Raw genomic sequence first — 23,225 nt, forward strand, 5'->3', positions numbered from 1 at the left:
CATGTAGAAAATGTAATAATAATAATCAACTTTATTTTCTATAGCGCCTTTAAAGGTGGCTTCCCAAAGCGCTTAATTTAAGAGGAGTCTTGCATTGTGGGCCTTAGGAATTATATTTAAGTGAATGCAGACGTATACAGATTGCATCAGTATAGAGGTACTAGACTAATATTTAGTCAACAGTTGATGTGCTGAATCTTTCAATATCTTCTAGAGCAGTGTCTTGGATGACTGAGACAGTAGTACAATCCAGCAACTTCATTCAAATTTGAGCAAATTCTTCTGGAATCTATTTTAATATGGCTTAACCCTCCTAAGAAAGAGGATACATCTTGGTTATATGCACATCTGGTATATTTTAAGCTCTGAAAAACTACATTTGCTAAAAGAGTGTGTTTTAGGAGCAGACAAAAAGCAAACAAAAAAGTCAGAATGTAAAGAAATGTACATTTGCATGAAAAATACATTACCTGATACAGAAGTGCTTGAAAGTTGCAATGCCATTTGTTGTCAGACAACAAAACAGATGGTGCCCCACTTACCTTAAGGCATATGTACAGTAAGAGCCATATGCAGTTATACCATTGATGGTAAACACTATGACTCTTCGGAAGGAAATATTAAATGACAAAAGCATAAAATTCTCCATCCATGTTTCCTCTTCTCTACAAATATTTCCAACCGACTATATGACAAAGAACATTTTCAACAGAACATTGTGCTGCAATTGAGAGTTTCAGTTTGGTTAGATTCAAATGACAAAACGAGCCGATAAACGTAAAGGGATATTGTACTTAATGCTTTGGCTTCAGTTCGCCTGGCTGAGAAAGTGGCAATGCTAGTCAAAGATCAGCGCTGTCACATCCTGCCTTTTACTTATGAGCAATATGAGCCAGGAAGAAAATGCTGCAATAGGGAAATTTGGGGTAGGGGTGCTAGCAAAGATGCTTACTGTGCTATTCTCAGCCTGGATGCTTCTACAGTATGTGTAGGGAAGCATTTCTATTCAAATATTTCGGTAATTCGGTAATGACGAAAATGAACCAACGTATATGAAGTGATTGAATACTCAATATGTTGACTTTAGATCACCTGGCTGAGGAAATGACAGTGCTGGTTGGAGATGAGTGGTGTCTCATCCCAGCAATAGGATCCCCCAAAACAATGAGCCACTAGTGAATCAGTTCAGCTGACGTTTCGGCAGAACCAAGCAAACGTGTGTGTAGCAGGGTATCAATGAGAAGTGCCTAGGCCGCAGGCTTGAGCTTGTTTGATTGAGTAGAGTCTGATATGCAGTAAATGTGTAGCGTGGATGGTACAGGATTGAGCCTATTTGAATGAGTACATTCAGAATGAGTACTTGTGTGATGCAGGTGACAGAATTGGAGTGAAGGGGTAGCAGCACTAGCAGTTAACCACCTAGGCTGCATTTCTGTCCAGATCCCACCTACCTCTGCATTACATTTAATCACCACAGTGGCCTTAGCCACAGAAATGGACATAGTCCCACCAGGGGCTTCTGCCACTGCCTCCTGAACATAGGGCATGTCCACTGGATTCAGAGTTCCTTATAGCGCTCCTTCTCAATGATATCCCCAGTTGAGGTCAATGTTTCCCAGCCCTTAGTGAGAACAGCCAGGGTGCCGTTCCAACTTCTGAGTTGTCACATGGCTTGTTAGAACATTTGTAAGGCTGTCCAACAGTCATTCAGCCCTCTTCCAAGGTGTTCTCTTCAGCAAATGCCACAGAAAGACTCTCTTGGACTGTCAGTACCTCTCAGCCACATCCAGAGACCAACCCCTGCAAGCAAGATGAGGAATGCCTTCTTCCATGGAGCAGAAAACATATTGTATGATGACTGCAATTGGCTTGTAAAAAACAAAACAATAACATCAGAGGAAATCATGTTCTAAACTAGACCACATCAGACCATTTAGTAATAGAACGTACATTATTTAACAAGCAATGACTTTAACAGCTTTGAAATGTCTACCAGCCTGAAGGATAACATGTTCTTGAAATGTAAATGTAACATCCTGTTGTTGAAATAAAACTCACAGATCACCTGGAATAAAAATCAGAAAGAGAAGTATTTAATTGAAATTAAAATACAAAGAATATTTATCTCGAATGGTGAGGCAGACTGGGGAGTTAGTGTGTTTGCACCTGCAGGCTGCACTACTGTTGTTTGTTTAAAATGAAGCTCTTTCTGGTCATTAAGTTCAATTTCCATGCGAATGGATAATTTCATCAACGTCCTATCGCTGAATTTCTTCAAGGAACTGACCTCGTTTTTAAACATTTTCATGAACCCCGATAAAAAGTTAGCTTTTTTTTTTGTTTGAAACTGAACTTCTTTAAAAAATGTTCTTGCAAAAGTAGATAAAAGGCTGCAATACTCTATGTGACAAATGTCATGAATCCACTAAATTGTATAAATATAAAAACATTTCAGCTTTTGAGCCTTCTTCTGGTGTGTAGGGGGATGGGGGAAAGAGGAATAGTATCAAGGTTTCTAGAACCATCCATTACTGCATATTGCAATGTTATTATATGAGCATAAGGCAAAAAAAGAAAGAATATCAAGTGGGTAGCTGCGTCAGCATGCGTAGTCTGCAAAGGAACAAGTAAAGGTTTATTCCATGCTGAAAAGAGAAGAAAAGAAACACAACGTTTCAGCTGTGGAGCCTTTTTTCAGGTGTCACACCTGAAGAAGGATCCACTGCTGAAACATTGTGTTATTTTCTTCTATTGAATATGAATATTCTTGAATATGAACATGAATATAAGTAGAGAATATAACTGGAAGGATATAAGAATATAACTATACCTATGAAGAATCTGACCTAATGACAACGTCATAAGAATATCACAGCAATTCCGTGACTAGTTTGGTATGGAATTGCATACTAACCACAGGCTCATCCCCAGTCACTATGCTGCTTTCATCCATCCATTTTGTAATCCAGTTCAGGGTCACAGTGGCTTTTAGCGCAAGGCAGAATACATACAGACACAAACACACACATGGTCACATCAGGGCCAATATTGCACAATCAGATGATTTAAAACCGTACAGGTATTGGCCCATGCTTTTTATACAGGCCCTTTACACCCTTCATAGAGTTTCTCGAAGCAAAGATACCCAGGAGGAAGAATGCAGTATAGCAAGAAGCAGGAAGTTGATTTTGCTGATGCCAGTTTCAGTTAAAAAGTCTAGACCTTTCTCAGTAATAAACCTGGTCCATAATAATACCTTGTTAGTAAGGAAGTGTGTATTAATTGATGTCAATTTAATAGCATTTCTAGAACCACCCAATACTGCATAATGCAGTATTAGGAAGACTAAGATCAGGAAGATGTTATTAAACGTAAGATGTTATTATTTGAACACCTACTGCAATTGTCAAGAAGGAACTAATGTTACCATTTAACTGTATTGAACATAAGAAAGATTACAGACAAGCAGCCCATCTCCTTTACTTAACTGTTATCTTTAAATGATGATCCTGTATGGCAGGCAACCACCATTTTGTATTGAATCTCTACCTTCACCTGTCCAGATACCACTTTTCAAGAAATCGCTGCAGCAGGTTGCGAACAAGCCTGAATATACTGTAACGCTTACGGCCGACAAGCACTGTGTGTAAGAGCCGGCGTACCAGAGCGGGTGACGTCACCGCCCTTCCCTGTGATAGCAGGACCACAGCTACTGGGCTGTGGAGAGATCTCTCTTTAGCTCACGGGGCTGGGTCACTGCAGAGAGACGCAGAAGTCCAGGGTTCGAGCCACCAGTCAGGATGGGGCCGACCAGATGCGGCAAGGGCGCCCGCCTGAGCCTCCGTTGCGTTACATTGGTGTCAGAGCGGGGCGGGATAGCCCTTTGCCGGGGACGGCGATTTAAGCGGGGGAGAGTGTAACGCTTACGGCCGACAAGCAGTGTGTGTAAGAGCCGGCGTACCAGAGCGGGTGACATCACCGCCCTTCCCTGTGATAGCAGGACCACAGCTACTGGGCTGTGGAGAGATCTCTCTTTAGCTCACGGGGCTAGGTCGCTGCAGAGAGACGCAGAAGTCCCGGGTTCGAGCCACCTTTAATTTGGGCCGACCAGATGCGGCAAGGGCGCCCGCCTGAGCCCCCGTTGCGTTACATTGGTGTCAGAAGCGGGGCGGGATAGCCCTTCGCCGGGGACGGCGATTTAAGCGGGGGAGAGTGTAACGCTTACGGCCGACAAGCACTGTGTGTAAGAGCCGGCGTACCAGAGCGGGTGACGTCACCGCCCTTCCCTGTGATAGCAGGACCACAGCTACTGGGCTGTGGAGAGATCTCTCTTTAGCTCACGGGGCTGGGTCGCTGCAAAGAGACGCAGAAGTCCCGGGTTCGAGCCTCCAGTCAGGATGGGGCCGACCAGATGCGGCAAGGGCGCCCGCCTGAGCCCCCGTTGCGTTACAATACATTTGGTATGCCAAACATACCGATCCAATATACAGTATACCGATGTTATTGTTGTTATTATAATTATGTTTTCATAGAAAGAGAAAATGCATGCATGTGGTGTTTGTGTTGTTCATGTATGCCTGTACTGTATATATGCTTTTGCATGGAGGAAAATTCTTCACAGACTTGTAATATTTTTCTGAGCCTTGAGCTTTAATTACCAGGTTAAAGAGAATTTAAAGCTGTGTTCAAATGGGATTTAGTGACCCTAATAGAGTAATGACCCATGCTCTATTTCCACAATACAACTAATGTTTGAGACCTTTAAATGATCTCATTATAGACTTACAGTTGCCTGCAGTGACGCAAACCATGCATGCCTGATCCCTATTATCATTATAAAGAGATGATGACTGCCTTAGAGGACAGTGTCCAAAATATAAATGGCATCTTTATTTTAACATTCTCTTAACAGTACCACACCATCGCATCTATCTCATCCGGTGGTATACAAGTTAGATAGACTTATTTTCTTTTGCCAAAGAAATGAAAAACTAGCTTAGATTTATACAGCTGCAGACAAATCTAAAGAAAGAAAGTTTTAAAAATCTGTCAATTTTAATTGTGTTATTGAACAATACAAAACGAGATCTGGCTATGTAATAAAAGAAAAAATAGTGTATGATATGGATGAAGGGGAAATGGCATAACTGCATTTTCATACTTAACCAAAAATATTTGAACATCCTTTCTTTTCATGTGCCTTCTGTTTGCTTCATTTACAGATAGCCGTCATTCAGTGTACTTAGAAACCAGTTCTTGGCAACTTTCAAGTACAAGTTCAAGTTTATTGTCATTGTACTCATATACAGGTATATGGTATAACGAAATGCTATTTAGCTAGCTCTCAGATGATAAGTACTACAAAAAACAACAATACAATTGTATAAGAAAAGAAAGACAGAGACAACAGGCAGTGTGCAAAACAACAACAGGTAACAGGTAATGTGCAAAACAACATCAGATGTGCAAAATCATACAGTACATCAACAGAATGAAATAAAGGATAGAAAATTATGGGAAGTGAGCTTCTTGACATGTGAGGTAGAGGTAGATTTCAAGGTGTGTTTGAGTTTTGGAAAGAGAGAAGGCACTTTGAGGTTCAGATCGTAGGTGAGAGAGGCTGGGAGTTTAATAGTTTGATAGTGCAGGGATAAAAACTGTCTCTGAGTCTGGTAGTCAGGGCCCGAATGCTCCGGTACTGTTTTCCAGATGGTAGAGGGTCATACAGTCTGTAGCTGGGGTGTGTGGGGTCTTTGATGATGCTTAGAGCTTTCCTCAAGCACCATCTGTCATAAATGTCCTGTATGGATGGGAGGGCAACCCCAGTGATAGACTGGGCAGTTTTCACAACCCGCTGTAGGGCTTTGCAGTCAGCAATACTGCAATTGCCATTCCACACTGTGATGCAACCTGTCAGTGTGCTTTCTGTAGTGCATCTGCAAAAGTTAGTGAGGACCTCTGGACATATCTAAGTCTTCTTCAATGTCTTAGGAAGTACAAGCACTATTGCGCTTTCTTGATCAGACAGGTGGCGTTGAGAGACCATGTGAGGTCCTCAGTGATATGGACGCCAAGGAATTTGAAATTACTGACCCATTCTACTTCAGTCCCGTTGATGTGGATAGGGGGATGTCCGTTTTGCAGTTTTCTGAAATCAACGATCAGCTCCTTGGTTTTGCTGACGTTGAGGTTAAGGTTGTTGTCTTCACACCACAATGTAAGGGGATTGACCTCCTCCCTGTAGGCCCTCTCATCGTTGTCTGTGATCAGACCTACAACTGTGGGGTCATCGGCAAAGTTGGTGTAATGTTTAGCCTTACAGTCATGGGTGTAGAAGAGCAGAGCAATGGACTAAGCACACACCCCTTGGGGACACCAGTGTTCAGTTAGTGTGTCGGAGGTGTGATTTCCAAGCCTGACAGACAAGGTCTGCCTGACAGAAAGTCCTGAATCCAGTTGCAGACGGTGATGTCGATACCCAGTGCACTGAGTTTCTGGACTAGTATCTCTGGAAATATTTTGGTAATGCTTCATCAAAGGTATTTTTTTTAAACTGATCCATAACATGTTGATAGAATTCAGATGGCCAGTCCATTACTGTTATCCTCTTTATTTACAGGCTTTGCTTAATGCTTAGGATTATTAACCTGTGTGTATTGTATATTGCACCATTCTTTTTATATAGTACTGTATATACTTGAGGAGAAAAAATAAGGCCATAGTATGCATGTACTCCACCATATTTAAACCTGGACATGGGCAACAATTCTCATTTTCTCTTCTTTATTGATGCTTTTTCAGCAAAAGCCCTTTAATGGATTTTTCTCCCTATAAAAATAATCAAGTGACTTCAAATATTTAAGGAAAATCTCCAATCACTTGTGTTGTTTTTAACAAAGCTTTGTTACAATTATAGATTCTCTAATTGCGGATATAATCTCCACAGCGTCGTTTATACCCAGTGGGTGAATGAGCACTGTACACGGAAGCACTGTGCCATTTAAAAATGATTATCAATGACTGGAGGAACAATAATCACTCATTAGGACAGAAGTCCACAGGTACTAAGCAAGTATTCGGGTAGCTCAAGTAGGTACAGTAGCTGCGTCAGCATGTGTAGGCTGCAAAGGAACAGGTAACGGGTTTATTCCATGCTGAAAAGAAAAGAAAGGAAACACAACGTTTGGGCTGTGGAGTCTTCTTCAGGTGTGACATGGCCTACTGTTACAGGGCAAGGATACACTGACCAACACAAGCTCACACAAACCCCAGACGTTTTTGGTTTCTTAGAGAATCTTGGTCACACATGCTGTAGCTAATGACAGCTTGTGTACAAACCAGACTGTTGGGTGCAATCTTACCTCCAGGCAAAAGACTTCCCTGGAGGAGCCAATAGAAGGAGCCAGGAGAGTCCTGCTTTCAGTTTCTTTTTGAAATGGCAGTGTGAAAGAGCAGTGTTGAAGTATGGTGCTATTGTAAGTTACCATGGCTGTTAAAAGGCAGATCAGTTTACATCACCATAAGCATGAGTTATGAATATCAATATTAATAATTGTATGTTACATGGATAGCCTTGTCCAAAATCCTGAAAAATATTTGCATAGTGAATTTAATAAGATGTGCCTTATGACTGTGTTCCACATTATTTTCTTGCAATTTCAACAGTGATTGCAGTTGTGTGATTGATTTAGTTCTAAATAGGATGATTGATTTTCTTCTGGGGAACAGAGTTGTAATTATTACCCACCACAAACTCTTCATTGAGATTGATTTCCCAAGAATTGTTCTGTACTATTGGCTGGCCTTAGAGCTTTACTGAGCTAAAGCAAGTGATCAGCATGTAACAGAATCACTTAAGAAGTGTTCAGCTTTGTCCAGAATGTCCAAAAATATAAAACCTCAATATCTGCTTGTGGTGAAGAATGGAAATCCAGTGGTTTCATGATGATGGATTTATCATAGCTGACAAGAATAGCTTGTTCTCTCCCTTGTAACATGCTTGTAGGATACAGGGTAAAATACAGTATCTGTAGTAAATACACATGGGGAAATACTCAAAATACAGCATGGGCTGAATATTATGAAGCATCACGACTTTGCAGCCTGAGTTAATTAGATCTGTACCTGCACTGTACTGTATCTAAAAGGATGACTACGTTTTTCTATAAGTATTGCTGATGAATGTTGTTGGAATAGGAGGAGCTCATGGCAATGAATGTGAATGTCATCTCCGTCTCTAATTGTGTCAAGATATTCTGAATTTTCTTTACTACTAAGTCTACAGTCATTTGCTAAACCTACCTGTTTTGGTAGTATTTTCCAACAGTATCTAATTTATTTAAAGTGAGACCAGGTATAGGCTCACTATACTGTACCTGAACCCAGATTATCTATATAAATTAGGAGCACAATGGTCATTATACACATCCTTGTCATTCTCCACTAATAGCATCACATCAATTAGAGCATCCGCTGCTTATGTGTACTCCATGTTTTCTTTTCAAAATGTGTTCTCGAAAACCTACCACCTGAAGTCTGAGAATCAATTATTTAGGAAGTTTTGTGAGTGACTTATGAATAACATAAATTAAATTTATCTTAGTTACTTGTAGTACCTACTGTACAGCATTTATTCCTCTCTCGTGAGATTATTTAATCGTGTTGTCAGTTTTTTAATTGGTAAACAGTTTTCAGTAAATGTGAAATGTTAATTTAATACATTAGTTATTTTCCTTTCATGATCAAAATGTTTCCCATTACTCCATTCATTGCTGTTCTTTTGCTGATTTAATACATAAATGAAATTTTATTTTTACAATAGATTATATTACCAGCAGCCGTATCACCCTACAACTCACTGTCCTTCGGATGAGATGTACAACCAAGGTCCTGACTCTCTCTCGTCATGAAATATCCCAGGGTATTTCTCGAAAAGAATTGGCCCTTACCAATCATGGCCTCCTAATTATCCCAACCAATGATTTGGCTTCATTACTCCGTTCTCCTCCCCACTAATAGCTGCTGTGTGGTGTGAGTACTGGCGCACTATGGCTGCCGTCACATCATCCAGGTGGGGCTGTACATCGGTGGTACTGTTGTAGGGGGGTGTCCCCATTACTATAAAGTGCTATGAGTGGAGTGTCCAGAAAAGCGCTATATAATTGAAACCAATTATTATTACAGACTACTACGGTAAAGTATGATCACAATTGTTCACTTACCTTTGTGCTTTATTGTGTGAAATGACTATAGCAATGCAGGAATTCAACCACCAGTAGTAGTTGTTCTGAAGTGATAATATATAGCACAAAGAAGTGGTTGATACTCACGTCTACCTTCAGTTTCAGATGCGTGTGTACCTGATGTTTTCTCCCAGTCTATGTGTGAAATAAAAAGTTATTCCACAATAACGACTTCAGTGGGGCACTGGCAACCAAGGCAAAATAGGTGGCAGAACATGTATATGTATATTGTAATACCTTGCTTAATGTTCCAACAGATTAAAGCTGCAGGACAATGAGATCAACTGTCTTGGTTTTCATACCATTGAATCAAGACTACCATCTGTGAAGATATCAGTGATTTGTCACGTTAATGTGCATTAATTCTGTAATGACAGGAAAAAAGATAAGGGTGTGTCATCTTCACAGTTATCCTTACAATATTTCTGAGTACCACACTGCGTTAGTCTATTGACGGGCTCTTTGTGGAGCGCAGCTGATTTATAGAATGGGCAGCAATTTATTTAATCTTAAATGACTCCAACATAGAACTAATGATCTACAAATAAACATGCCCCCAAGGTCATATATTGAGTTCCATGATGAGCTCTTCCCATATCTTGGGAGTTGCCTCTATAGAAAGCTAATATTGATGAAGAAATTCAGCAATGGTTGGAATCTACAAATCCAGCCTTTGGCAAGCTGAGGCCAGCTGTGTTTTTCTTCAAGGTCTTTGAAAACTGTTCATGGTGAAAGAGTGCTGTTTATCCCAATGTTGTTTGTTCCAAAAAGAAAAATGACAACTAGGCCTTGTTTTCTTTAGAAGAATTTAATCGCCTCAACTCAAGTGGGACATCATACTGTTTTTGACCTTTTAGTGCATATTTCACTTGTGGTGAGACTGAGGACACTGTCCCCAGCAACCACTACTGCTTATGAACTTGTGTTTTTGGTAGCACTGGTACTGACTGAAGTTGCTGTGATTGGTGTATGAACATCACTGTCTATAATGGTGATATCCTGGGAAAAGTCATCTTGGGCTTCCAAGGATTGAGTGTCTGTGTTCAACTCCTGTAGTAGAGCAAACTTGTTTGGATTAGCGATGTAAATTGGGTTTGTCAGGATAAACAACTGTACTTGTATTCCTTTAACAAGCTGGAACCATCTACTGTCTCTCTTCTTCTGTGTTTTGCTATGATGATAATGGGGTGTAAACTTCAATTAATGTGGGATGAAATTTTATGTAAATCGGTCTACAGCACATTCACTTTTCCAGATTTTGTGGCTGTTTTCACAGATGTTGTTTTGATGTTCATATTCTTCCTGGATAGTTCATTCAGTATGTGGTGCAAGCTGCAAATAAACTTAAGAACCATTTTAATTGGATATTGGACCGATCCACAATATACTGGACAGATCCACAATATACTGTACTGTAACACCAAACAGTGCAAATCTTTCTCTACATATGATTAAAGAACTGTCACACCTCACATTCAAAATAATACTAATTATACCAGTAAAATTAATACATAAAAAATACATGCTAAGAAAAATGTTTTTTTTGGTGTAAGTACTAACACTTCATCTGAGATCAAAGAAAATGTAATATTTCTGGCTAACAACTGAATTTGATGTCCTTTAGGCTACAGCTACACTCTGTTAGCCTGTGTCAAAATAGGCAAGAGTAGAGAACAGTTAAATGAGACACGCTGGCGGCTATACTGTACATGTTTTCAGAGATTCAGAGATTTGCTTTAAGTGAGATACAAGAGGCTTCAGGACATGCCTGAAATGACATCAAGTTCACATTTTGGAGCCTCTGGCTGTCCTCCTGCACCCATTAAAAAGATGAAGATATGCTGTAAGATTGAACTAGGGGCCAGCCATGATAATAGGACTTCACTTGGGTTCAAAATAGGAGCTTTACTGACATTTTTAGTGAATTGCTTTACTGTACATCATTTGCCAGCAGATGAAAGCGGGTAATATTTTTCAATAAAAATCTAAATTAATGCATTTACATTTATAGATATCTATCCTTAAAATCACATTTTTGTTAATAAATGATGAAGGTGGCTGTGTTCTTTTGATTCTAAAAAGAGAATGGTAGTAAAATATGCAAAAGGACGAAAGACAAAGTAGGCCAATGTAGATGGTTAGCTAAATAAAACTGACAGGTAGGGGTTATGTTTGTTTCTGTTGGTTAATTGGGTATTGATTTTGAGTGAAACTTCAAGATTGCTTCAGGTTTTATGTGAAAGTGAAGGTGAAGGAAGTATTTTTATGATAATTATAACACTTTAAAGGACTAGGCTACACATGTGTTGGCTTTGATCACAGGTGCTGAATAAAATCAATCACTTGAAACTTTCAATTACACTGCACTCTACTTTCATAAATATGGTTAAATGACAGCTTACAATACAAATTAAAATGATTAAAATAATTAGGAAATTATAATACAGTAAAAGGTTGGTGAAATATTCATGTTTTGTAATGCAGAGTAAGGTTTAAATACAAATATTATTTCATAATTTGCCATTGACTAAGATAGCACTAACCTGTCATGATAACTTTTGCCCACATATAATCTCTATTACTTGAAAGCTGGTGAAATTGCAATTCTTAATATTTATACTCAAGAGACAAAACCACATGTCATTTGTTATATGTATACATTTTGAGACACATAGGTAATTGTATCTGCAAAACGGTTCATGTTTTATTTTCCTTAAAATAAATAACAGCAAATCATTGATTATCCAATATCCTAGGGGAGAAGGGATCACCACATTTTTCAAAATCCTGGATAATCTCATCAAAGCTTTTTTAGTAGCTTTTGTCTTTTATAAGAATGATTGTTTGTGTGTTGCGTATACAGTATGTGTTCAGTGGGCTGATTTTTTTTACTGTATAACACTGTTATAAATAAAGCATGAATTACTCAAAAACACACACATAGACTACAGTAAAGAACAGTCTTACAGAAACATGGTGCTGTACACATTACATTATATATTAATGTAATGTAATTATAATATTTAATGGAAAGCATAATGCAATACATTTAATATTGCACCTGGTTAATGAGAAAGAAGACATTGTAAGTAATGTATGATATACTTCTGACAGATTGGCCTGTGACTGCTGGAAAGTGTTAGACACTTTTAAGCAATTTAAATGAATTATTATACATTTAGTCCCAGTGTTATTATTAATAAAATACCAAGAGTTATTAAAAATCATTTCTCTTTAGGTTTTATAATGATTAAACCTGCGGTCTATGTGGATCCTAATGCCCCAGTATAGTGACTGGGACACTATACTGTAAAAAGGCGCCGTCCTTCAGATAAGGCGTTAAACCAGGGTCCTGACTCTCTGTGGTCATTAAAAATCCCAGAGTATTTCTCGAAAAGGGTAGGGGTGTAATCCCGGCATCCTGGCCAAATTTCCCAATGGCCCTTACCGATCATGGCCTCCTAATAATCCCCACCTATGAATTGGCTTCATTACTCTGTTCTCCTGAAGTACAACCAAGTGCTTTCAGGCCTGATGCAACTGCTGTGTTATCAAAAGTATGTTGTGTGCAATAAAGTATGGGTAAATAATGCTGTATGTATGTAAAAGTAAAATATAAAAACATGTATCTATATTATTTATTAATAGTTATAATAGAGATATGGAGAAACTACATTTATTTATTGTATTTTTTGTATTATTTTTTCTATAAAAAGCCTGTGACTTTTTTTGTGAAGACCATAAACCTCAAAATAATAAGCAGCGTCAGACTGTAGAGACAATAGCATTGTTGGTATGTCTAGAAAAGTGACTGGACACAATTCCCCTGTGTTTGCATTAGTTAAAATAATGAAAATGTGGATATTTTAGTATGACAGTATGTCAGATTGCCATCCATTATAGAGAGGAGAGCTAAGACAGCAATATGTACACTGGACTTTGTATAATGTCTTCAAGATTGAGACTTAAAAGGAGTGGAGACTACAGTTAATTTAAATGAGAAATGGGAAAGTGCCCGTATATCAAAACTATTAGAGCTAAACTCTTTAATATCATTTAATATCAGAAAATACAGTATATACTTTTGCAGTTTAGTTTTGCTTCGTTATTAATTGCTTTTAGAAGAACCTGAGCAGCCTCTCTAAAGCCTATTAATTCTGTGAGTTCTTGTGGCAATGAGTGAAGAAAAAAAGAAAGAAATTGTTATTTTTAACTACTGACTGCCACCATTGTGGCCATATACAGTAATAGTGAAGTGATTTTATTACCTGTTTTGAAGCCCCTAAACATATAGCAAAGCATTGTACCAAGCCTGGAGTACCAAATGATTTTCGAGGCATTGAAGAATTGGAAAAGTGTCATCTGGATGAAGAAAGGCCTTATTTCGTGACTTAATAATCATCATTTTTGTTAGCAATAATAAAATCAGTTATTCAAGAATCTCTTAAAACCAATATATCCATCCATTCATTTTCTAACTGTTCTATCCAATACACAGAGTCATGGGGGTTCTGGAGCCCTTCCTGACAACCAACAGTCACAAGGCAGGACACACCATGGACGACACGACAGTCCATTTCAGGACAAACATCATACACTCACACCAGGACCAATTCTTCTCAGCAGCAAATTAGCCTATTTGTATGTCGTAGGACTGTGGGAGGAAAGTGGAGCACCATGAGGATACCCATGCGAGTACAGGGGGAACATGCAAGCCACACAGACAGCACCCCAAGAACAGAACCCAGGGCCCCAGCACTGCAAGGCAGCAATGCCAACTGCTAACCACTGTGCCAACTAAAAAAAAATGACATTTTTCATTTCCATTTTTGCTTAGATCACTTCCAGCATGTCTAGTTTTGGTTGGTGCCAGTATTAAAGTTAGGATCAGGCTTAAATTTAGGGCCAAGGCTAAGTTCATGGTTCAATTAGAGTTTAGACAAGTAAGCTTATAAAGTTTGTTTGAGGTATGGAATAATTTTGTAATATTGCTTGGTTTAATCTTGGGTACATTTAGTTTTTACAGCACAGAGTGGTAGATTGGAATATCTTAGGTAAAGGATAGAGATAGGTCTCAACTTTGGATAATGTTAAGGAGAGTGTTAGGCTGGGTTAAAGTGCAGTATTCTGCTTGGTTACAGTTATGGTTAGGTATAGTGTTACTCTTAGTCTGTGTTTTGCCAGGGGAAGTGACTATGCTGGGTTAAAGTAATGAGCAGACTGTTACATCTGTTCCTGAAACCTTGCTGTCACATAAAATAATAGTTCTATATGACGGTCAGAATTCAGAAAAAAATAATCTGTGCATTTTGAATTGTGTGAAGGTCTCTGAATTTTTTTAACCAAGTTTTTATTTAGTTTCCTGATCACAATAAACGTAATATTGGCATTTTATTATAGGGAGCAGATATCAGAAAATCCAGCATTGGGATATCCAAAGCCTATTTAAATTCACCTGCCCTGTATCTCTTGTTGTCTAATTATTTCCCTGTCTATCTCCCTTGTCACAATCTCATGGCTGTTGTCTCCCTGGAGTTGCATGATAAGCTTGACGCCTGAGTATTCTTTCCAAAAGATAAGAACATTAGGTCAAATTGAATTTCATCTCACTTTAATTTTCATTCGTTAGCTAATGCTGGTGAACAGTCTTATCATAACATGTCTTGAACAGCCTCTATAGAGCAATATTTATTGCATGCTATAATAACAATAATTGGCACCTACTATGATCTACACCAAGTTATTATGTGGCAAATCTTTTTGCAAAATATAACAAATGTTTTGACTATACAAACATACAGTACATAATACATATCTAAATTTTTACAATTCCAAAATATGCTATGTTTTGCAGTTTGGAACACTATATATAAGTTCACTAGGAATGACAATGCCAAGATTGAAGCGTAATGAACTATTATGGAGCTGATATTTGGCTTAACCTGCTTGGCTGAGGGCTGGCCTCCTGGCCATAGGACAAGGAGGCCAGAACCCCCAAAAAGAATAAGCCACCAATGCAGAATGGTCTGTGGTCTGTGACGCATGGATTGTTGCGGCAGTAGGGAGGTCGGAGTCCCTGTCTGCGTTCTGTATAGGTTTACTGAAGGGAAGTTGGCTTCTGTTGGCGTACTCTAGGCGAGTTGCTTATAATAGGTATGCGTTGAGGTGTTGACGGAAGGGAATTCAAACGAACATGAGGTCTAAACGATGAGAAACCACACAAGCTCTTTGGAGATGGGAAAGGAAATCGCTGCTATTATTGGATTGGGTTAGTGGTGCCGGTGTTATCCGGATGGATACGGGCCCATGTTTGCGATTGTGTCCCTCAAAAGCAGCAATGGAAATTGGAGACTTCTGCACTTGATTCGCATGGTGATCAGGAGGAGAGATGGAGGTAGACAGTAGTGACTCGGTCTTTTATAGCCGTTATAAGTTTGATGAGGGTTTCCTAGATGGATGGAGTGGCCAGCTCGAAGGAAATGCGGAGCCTGTAGACCTTATGGCAAGTAACACCTTTGCTAATTGACGATAAATTTAGTGTCAAGGAATTAACTGGTGGGACTCTTATGGACTCTGGAACTGGATAGCAAGCATTGATGGCCTATCATAGGCCTATCAAGTTCTATCATAGGCTGGGGAACGGCTGCGCGGGTGACCTCAGCAGAGGGCGCCGGAAAATTTGGAAGCGTTTCTTTAAACTGGTCTGTCGCAAGCCTTCAGATGACGGCGTCAGGTCTGTAATCGTGGGAGACGATCCAGGGAAAGGAGGAGCGGATATGCACGACTGCGGTGGGAAGGTTTACGTTTACGTATGAGGCGGGGGCTGCTTGGAGAATTCGATAATTGCAACATGTGAACTTCAGCAAGGAGTTGAATCTTGAGAGAGCTGGCCGGAGATGAGTGCTGCTGGTAGGAAGGCAGGGGATGGAGGCGACAGGACGCTGGAATGAAAGGCAGGAGGAACGGGCTGGTCGAGGAGTGTAGGGGAATCTCTGTGCTGACAAAGGTTCTTCGTCAGAGCAGAAAATGTACAGGTCTGAAGGCGATTGAAATGCAAGAGAAATTAGCACGGGCTTGTGCAAAGTGAAAGACGCACCCGAACATGCAAAAGTCGCACGCAAGGGAGAGGGATATCGCGTTGGTATTTATAGCGTTGAGGAAGGACGAAGGGAGTGATTGCTGATTACTGACGGCTGGGAACGATTGAGCGTGGTTGTTGTCATCCCTCCCAAACTTTCGTTATATAAACTACATATCACATTTTCTATTAGAAAATCATGTACAGTACAAGATCAAAAATAAGCTAAACTTATCTTAATCCATCCTTTCTTTTTCCCTACTTACTTACAGTAGCTCTTTCCTTCATATTCCTGCTCTCTCCCATTCTTCTTCATACCTGAAATATGCTCCAAAGCTGAAATATTGTGTTTTCTTTTTCTTCCTGTTGAGCATAGAATTAACCTCTGCTTGCTCCTAATGAATTATATTGCTTAACTGCAAGCCCATTTACTGTAAAATGAGTTACTTTTTTATATTGAAAATTGGTACAGTACATCCTTGGATGTACAATACCATGTAATGTATATAGCTTTTAGAAAAGAAGATGGTAGATCTAATGGATTTGAAATCAGTTTTTGCATGTTGCATTTCTTGGCGAATCCTATTTAATTCATCCTAAACAAGGCATTCTAGGCATTCATGTTAAGGTTATAACGTAATGTTACTAATTTACTAATTGAGTAAAAATGCTTCTGGTGCCATTTTATTTAATTAACATTTTGTGATAATACTGCCTTTAGCGATGTATAAAATAGTACTGTGTTTCAACTTTGAAGTAAAAGGTTAATTCAAATAATTAACCCCTCAGGGCTAATAAAGCAATGTTTCATGTTTCAACAAAGGAGAAGGCCTCATTAGCATGCTCTTCAGTCTGATTCTAATTCCGAGGTACAAAGGTACAACTGGGGTGAGTGAGCTTTGCTGGAAATGGGCATTCATATGTAACAACCAGCATGTTCCCTTCAGTCTGTGGAAAAGAAAGCTTTTCTCTACGAAAACACTTTTTCCATATTAACCTGCAATAGCTAGAGAGACTGTTATTCAGAAATGTCAAGTTAAACCCCAATTCACAACTGCAATAACACTGTAAGGAAGTAACTTTTTCTATTATTCTAACATTTATATACTGTACATTTGACTGGTGTCTGAGAAAATATTCATATTATCATTGTGGATCTGACACGTCTGCTCTCTTCTCTTTGGACTGGATATGTACATATATTTAAGAAAGTAACACAATTCACACATTCTCATATTCTCATATTCAGTGTCTTAAGACTATTTAAATATTTGAAACACATATAAGGTAGTATTGTCACAGCAAATGCTAAAATTTATCACTTCAACAAAGAAAGAAAATAAAGACTTGCTCTTCTAAAACCCAGGATCTTCAAAATTAAGACTGGAGATTGTGCATTGTTATGCTGTTTTTGCTTTTTCCAATATTTTGACTTTGTAGTATTGATATTATAATGTTTATTATATATATTTACTAATATATCAATTATTGCATATTTGATGAAGGAGTTCAGGAAGGTAGAACAGTCAGACAGTTATATTGAACTCTCTCTTTCCTAGCCGTAATCCCGCATCAGCAGGGTCCGCTTGCCGGCACACCAGTCTCCATTTGGTGGTTTGAACCAAATCTTTGAGCTGATGTTGCCATTAACTGCGTCCGAGAAATACTCAAACTAGCGCGTCGCTCCGCCTGCCGTCGGAGTGGGGGGAGGAGAACAAAGTAATGTAGCCAATTCATAGAAGGAGATTAATAGAAGGCATGGGAAATTTGGCCAGGACGCCGGGGTTACACCCCTACTCTTTTCGAGAAACACCCTGGGATTTTTAATGACCACAGAGAGTCAGGACCTCGGTTTTACGTCCCATCCGAAGGACGGCACTTATTTACAGTATAGTGTCCCTGTCACTATACTGGGGCATTAGGACCCACCTGGACCGCAGGGTGAGCGCCCCCTGCTGGCCCCACTAACACCTCTTCCAGCAGCAACCTTAGTTTTTCTCAGGAGGTCTCCCATCCACACCTGCTCAGCTATAGTGGGTTGCCAGTTGTGAGTTGCAGGGTGATATGGCTGCTGGCCAGTAGACAGTTATATTGAACTATGAGGTACAAATTAATAATGTGTGTGGGAAATAATAAAGGAGTACTCTGGAGTACTCTGAGGAGCCAATTTGCAATTTTTTAAGACAATTCTTTTTGAATGGATGGTAGTAATCTCTAACTGAAACCTTGTGGGTGAGTCTCTGAAAAAGCTACAATTAACTGAACATTTTCAGTATCCTCGTTGTCCAGAGAGTTATTTTTACCACTTTATTGGGGTATTCCAATGTTGAAATCTCTCATCAAAAGTAGAGTTGGGGCAGTCACAAAAAATCAATATCCTGATTATCAGCGAGGTCATTAAGCCAGTGTGAAAATCGGGGTGTGGCATTAACAGCCTCATCCCTGCCATAGAGTATCCCTGCCAAAGAGTTACAGTAAGTGTCATTTCATTGTCATTTCACGTTTTTGAGGTATAAAAAACATATAAGTGTTAACTCCCACTGCATTTTTAAAAATAATGTTGTTTTTCCAAAGCAGAACAGAACTATGACAGAAAAGGCAAATATTTAGGGATCCCTCTGTCACTTCCATCATTTGTCAACCAAATATCTGTCATTTTTAAGGATATCTGTCAGCATTGGATATTCATAATTTATAAGCACTTTGCATGCTTTCTGCTTTTGTTTTTGTCTTGTGTCTTGGTGTTGTATTTATTACACTTCTGGTACAGTCATCAATCAATTGCTACTGTAGTTCTTTTCAGCTACACATTTTTGATGACCTTTTATTCTTTGCAGAAGATGGCTATTTGCAGCAGCTGGTAATAAAATAGAAAAATGTATCTATCGCTCCTGTTGGATCAAACAGTGAGCCAAATACTACTTATATTCTGAAACTGGAATTGATTGTAGCTTTGTTTCCACACATCTCACAAAGTCGGTCAGTCCACAAGCAAAGGTATGGTCATCCTAAGATAGATTCATTGAACTGCTAAAAACAAGATGGCATTATATTTTTTATTTATGGTGTTTGGCATTACCAAATCACTAACCAAAGTTCAAGCTTGTATCACAAACAACTTTGTGGAGTATTTTACAAAAGGAGAATTTAACTCCAAATAACACTAGAGAATTATGAAAGGTTTTCAGCATTTGCCATCAAAGTTATTATTCTTTTCTATTATTTGGTGAAATAATTCAAATTTACTGAAAGTACTATACTATGATATTATTCAAAGACTTTTTGGGCTTGTTTTTTCAGGCCAACTTGACTCCAACTCCAAAACCATCTTTTAATCTTCACTCCAGATTTCACCTTGCCAAAGAAATATGTGTAGGAGGAAATAATGATTGCTTTTGTCTTTTCTTTAGATAGTTTGCCTCTTGTTAATCAATTACAAATATGTCAAATTCAAAGTCGGAATGGTTCAGCGGGCTTGCCATAGTAATTGTCTGGGCACAGATGCTAAAAGAATTTCTTAGCTAAGAGAAATTTCCCCTGAAGTGAACGTTGTGCTGATTAAATGGCATCGTCATTTTCCTTTAGAAGTAGTTTCCTTTCGGAAACTTTTTTACACAAGCCACATTCACATTGGTGGAGTCAGGCAAGTACTGTAAATTTCATACATTTTCCATTCGTGACGTTTGGAGAGTGGATTAGTTCAGGCTTTCTAAACGTTTTTCATCTGATTTTATTTTAAAGATGAAAGAGTAAAATCAAAGTATAAAGTATGGAAAATGAACTTTCTGTAAGTTCTCTGAAATTTCAAACAGCTCGGCATAAATTTAAATGACCTAGAACCACTTTGTAGGTCATTGAATTGCTAAATTGTCACCCTTGGTTAAGCTCACTTGTTCCTCTTCCTCCTCCTATTAAACAGAAGGGAAGACACAACTCTTTTTTCTTTGTCCTCGTGTCTATCCAGTGGAAGCTCTACAAATGTTTCTCTCACTCCTTTCTGCATTTTCCCTCTCCTTGACTAGCATGGCCCTCTGTCAGCAACAGGGCGATAAACCTGCCTGAGTCGGATTCGCCCTACATGGACACTTGGGAACACTGGAGCTTGTCATAACATGAAGATCATATAAGTGTTTGTTATGCTAAAGTATAGGCTATTAATAACAGCTATCCTATATGGATGCCTATAGGGTAGTATATAATACAATATTAATTGATCGTAAGGCCTGGGCTGGGGTCAGCTCACTGCCCGCGGTTGCCACGGGCAACAGCAGCATTCCCCCGAGTGCTTGCATTGCAACCCAGCCTGTGAGGACCGGGTCAGGCTGTCTGTATATCTGACCCTCTCCTTTTCAATCAGGGACCCAGTCATCCGATCATCCGTCTAATTAATCGCCACCTCTAAGCCCTGGAAATCCCGCTAATTCCTTGAACTGCCCGGCTTCGGGAACCTGTCGTTGTGAGATCCTGAGTCTCCAATACCATCGCTTTCCTTTCAGCATCCAGGTACTGTACTCCTCGCTAGCAGCACTGAAGTTAGCGGCGCTCCTTTCCTGTCAGCTGCACCACAGTGGGCTTCCTTGTTCTCCCTTCATCCCCAGGCGTCCAGTCAGGGTCACTGCGCTGGGCTTTCCGGTCGGACCATCTGCACCGATCCAAGACCTGCCAGTGAACCTTCACCGGTCGGTCAGACCACAGCAGTGTACTCCAGCCAGCCGACCCGTATCAGGGGTGTTTTAAAAACAGTTTTGTGTGTATTTGTATGTTAATTGTTTCTCTAGTGGAGTTCTACTTTAACCAGAATGTAACACTTAGAAGGCACTCAAGTAAGCGAGATGAGAAACTTGATGTAAAGTTAATACCTTTGAACATGAATGCCACTTGAATGCATTTAAATGGAAGGTGTTAAAAACTTTTCACATTTTTATCTTAACTCAAATGGAAAGTTGATGTTCTTAACGTCAAGATTAGAGCTGAAGACAAACTGTTGAGTTCCTTTTAGGATTCCATTATTAGTGATCTGAGAAAGGTGGCCCAAATGAAATGGTTTATAAACCACATATACAATTGGAAAACTGTCATTTAGATTTCTGCACATTGACAAAACTTAAATCTTAAACTGTCAGTCACGGTATACAGTATATAAGAAACTCAAACAGATGAAGCTTAACACTGCATTTGGTAAAGGTTCACTGAAAAACGTCATACAGTAGATTCCATTCCATATAGTAGCACAGTACAGCAAAAAAGTCTCAACCCTGCTGAGCTGAGAGACAAAGGGTTAATATCTAGCTTAGCAAAAGGAAAAAAGGCCACTTGAGGATTTGTGATCAATATGTGAGTCAGAGGTCCAATAACTTGCTCCTTGCAATAACATGTATATCAATAACTTATCTTGTAGCCTTGGTAACACACATCAATCAGTAATGGATCATTGAACCTGATTCTTTTTATTTGTGGTTTAATTAATTTAACTTTTTCCTCCAATGATTTTTGTTAACAGCTGGGAAAAGAACAGGATATGTTTAAAGGGGATTATAGAGCTGTGCTCAAAACATTACTTATTAAAAATGCATATGTACACTGAAAATACAACCCCTGTATGGCATGTATGAATGATTTGTATTCTGATTTTAAAATATGAAAAACAAATATTTATCAATTCCTAATAAATTTCATAGACCCCAAGATTGTGCCTGTGGTATCTGTAAATCAGTCAATTAGAATGTTTTGAAGGAAGCCTAGATACAAATGACCAACGTTTTTCTAAAAAAACACTCCTTTGACTGTCTCTGAAATGACTGCCACTGTACGTTAGCTCCAGATGCAGAGATCATCCTTCCTGGAGCTGGAATATAAGATAATACTTTATTAATCCCGTAGGGAAATTGATGAACATATTTCATACTGCTGATGGCCTTACGTGAATATCTACTGCAGGGATGTACTGTACCTTAAGATAACTACTTGTTTCATGGATTAGTTCAAAAATAATTTTTCAAATTCTAACAAAAACCTCTTTCACAGTGGTTTTTGGCATTGGTGTACACAGTGATTTCAGGAAAATTGACATTAGTCAGCCTTTAATTATTCTCAATATTTAACGAGTCTGTGAAGTCCAGTGCTCCTCCCCATTTCTTTGGAAATTATTAACCACATTATTAATCACAAATAAAAGCAGGCCTTTGACGCACTGCATCGATCAAATTATTCTGCGTGATGAGTGATGTGTCTACGACAAATTTTAAATGTATCCTACATTCTGTCACTGTTCAAATGAGATGTTTTCAAAGGAAATAATATAGCTAAAGGTGGGAATCATAACATAATCATGTTTTTTCCATGAAATTACATGCAACTTGCATTTCTACTGTTAATAAACTCTGAACGGGTGCGAACATTGTAGTGTAACTAACACTTTATGTATTTTTGTTGTAAAATTTTAATTAAAATTAAAATGGGAAAACATTTTCAGGGATAAGTACATACTGTATCAGCTATGAAAATACAATAAAACATAAAAATATATAATAAGGCATTTTACACATCGGAATTATTTTAGGTATATTAACTAATTTTCTAAACATATGTAGAGAAAAGATTTACGTAATAAAGAACCTTTTTAGCTTGTTAACCTTGACTTGCAACAGCCAATTTTCACTCTCCTGAATCTGAATGTGATACTATTTTGCCACCCAAGGCAATTTAGAAGTTTGCTTGACAACAGGCTAATGTGCTCTTTTGAAGATTAGCTATGCTATTATGTGTTTATAGCATGACAGTAAACCACAGGGATTTAATTACTCAAGGGAGACAAACATACCTTGAGAAGTGCACGAATTCTCTCTGACATTACACTGTACATAGCCTATAGCCTCCAGATTACCTGTTATGAATTATTTGCAATG

At 38.8% G+C, this 23,225-nt stretch overlaps 1 long non-coding RNA gene across 1 annotated transcript in view; it reads left to right on the forward strand.

Moving 5' to 3' along the window:
- Nucleotides 1-21,987, forward strand: part of LOC107079222 (uncharacterized) — a 107,605-nt gene extending 85,618 nt beyond the window's left edge. The window contains exon 6 of the long non-coding RNA XR_011189103.1: nt 20,817-21,987. This is a non-coding gene — a long non-coding RNA (uncharacterized lncRNA). The remainder of the gene's footprint in view (nt 1-20,816) is intronic.
- Nucleotides 21,988-23,225: the final 1,238 nt, after the last annotated feature.

Source organism: Lepisosteus oculatus, chromosome 3, assembly GCF_040954835.1.
Source record: "Lepisosteus oculatus isolate fLepOcu1 chromosome 3, fLepOcu1.hap2, whole genome shotgun sequence".
NCBI lineage: Eukaryota > Metazoa > Chordata > Actinopteri > Semionotiformes > Lepisosteidae > Lepisosteus > Lepisosteus oculatus.